The sequence below is a fragment of the Vicia villosa genome, unplaced genomic scaffold (genome assembly GCF_029867415.1).
Source record: "Vicia villosa cultivar HV-30 ecotype Madison, WI unplaced genomic scaffold, Vvil1.0 ctg.001982F_1_1, whole genome shotgun sequence".
NCBI lineage: Eukaryota > Viridiplantae > Streptophyta > Magnoliopsida > Fabales > Fabaceae > Vicia > Vicia villosa.
Genome location: NW_026705800.1, coordinates 69999 through 71794, shown reverse-complemented (window position 1 = coordinate 71794; position 1796 = coordinate 69999).

Sequence of the window (1796 nt, the reverse complement as noted above, 5' to 3'; positions counted from 1 at the left end):
GGTTCTATATGTTACAAACACGTTCCAGAAGCTAGAAGACAGAAGCTGGATGATAGAAGTAAAGTAATGATTCTGATGGGGTACCATAGTACATGTGCTTTCAAGCTTTATTGTCCAGAAAGTAATAAAGTTGAAGTCAGCAAAGACGTCATTGTAAAAGATTCATAAGCATGGGATTGGAGCAAGTCTCAATCCATTTCTGAAGATAAGTTAGAACTTGAAAGTTATGAAGAAGAGTCAGAATCAAAAGATGATTCTGAAGACTCTGAAGATGAGTCAGATGGTGAATCTGATTCTGATCCAGATATTGAATCTGGTGGTGATCATGATTCTGGAAGGGAAAACTCAGAAGACGTAAGCTCTTAAGGACCAACTTCTAAAGATGATCATATTTCTGGTGGTAATCATGAGTCTGAAGGTGGACCCTTTAAAGGAGGAGCTTCTGAAGGTATTCTAGCCTTTGACGCTGGTCATGACTCTGAAGTTAGAACTTCTAAAGAAAGAGCTTCTGAAGGCAATCCACTTTTTAAAGGTGGTCAAGCATATGATATTGTTCATATGCCACAAAGAATCCAAGAAGGTTTGCAGAGTTTGACATGTTACAAGACACTGAAGTAGACTCTAAAGGAGAAGTTGTTTAGTGTGCCATGTTATAGACTCTGAACGCGTGGGCATTGAAGAAGCTCCCAAGAAGAAAGTATGGCTAAATGCCATGAAAGAATAACTTGAGGCTATAGAAAGAAACAAGACTTGGAAGTTGACTAAGTTTCCAGACAAGAAGAAAGCCATCAGCGTCAGATGGGTTTTCAAGGTAAAATTTAAGCTAGATGGCAAGCACAAAGCAAGGCTAGTGGCTAGAGGTTTTTTTTAGAAATCTGGGCTAGATTACTTTGAGGTGTTTGCACTTGTAGTCAGACATGAAACAATCATATTGGTGATTGCTATAGTTGCGAATAAAAATTGACTTTTGGATGTGAAGTCTGTATTTCTAAACGGTCCATTACAAGAAGAGGTATACGTATTACAACCTCCCGTATTTGTGAAAAATAATCAGGAAGGGATGGTGTACAAGTTACATAAAGCCCTGTATGGATTGAAGCAAGTGCCCAGAGCTTGGAATCTGAAGATTGATTCATTTTTCAAGAAATAAGGGTTTCATAAATGTGAGATGGAATATGGCGTTTATGTACATCATTTTGGAGGCTATATGATTATGGTGTGTCTCTATGTTGATGACATATTGCTAACAGGTAGCTGTTTTGAAGAGGTAGTCAAGTTCAAGAAGATTATGATGAATGAGTTTGAAATGACTGGCCTAGGAAAGTTGGTATACTTTCTATGGATGGAGGTATTGTACTCTGAGAAGGGTATAATTTTACATCAGTTGAAGTATGAAATTGAGCTTCTGAAGAGATTTAAACTGCAAAATTGTAAGACTGCTATCACTCCATCAAAAACCAATCATAAATTGGATTCTGACTCTGAGGGTGAGGATGTGGATGCTACAACCTTCAAGCAGTTGGTTGGTTCTCTAAGGTTTTTGTGTAATACCAAACCTGATATTTGCTATGGAGTTGGAATGGTTAGTAGGTTCATGAGTAAATCTATGTGGTCCCATTACTAACTCCTGTCAGAATTCTGAGGTATATCAAAGGAACTCTAAAGTTTGGAGTACTATTCCCTTCTGGAAGAAAGACTAATTCAAAGTTGATGAGTTACATAGACTCTGATTGGTGTGGAGATAGAGTTGACAGAAGTACTTCTGAATACTTGTTTAAGTTTTTGGGAGGTCCTAT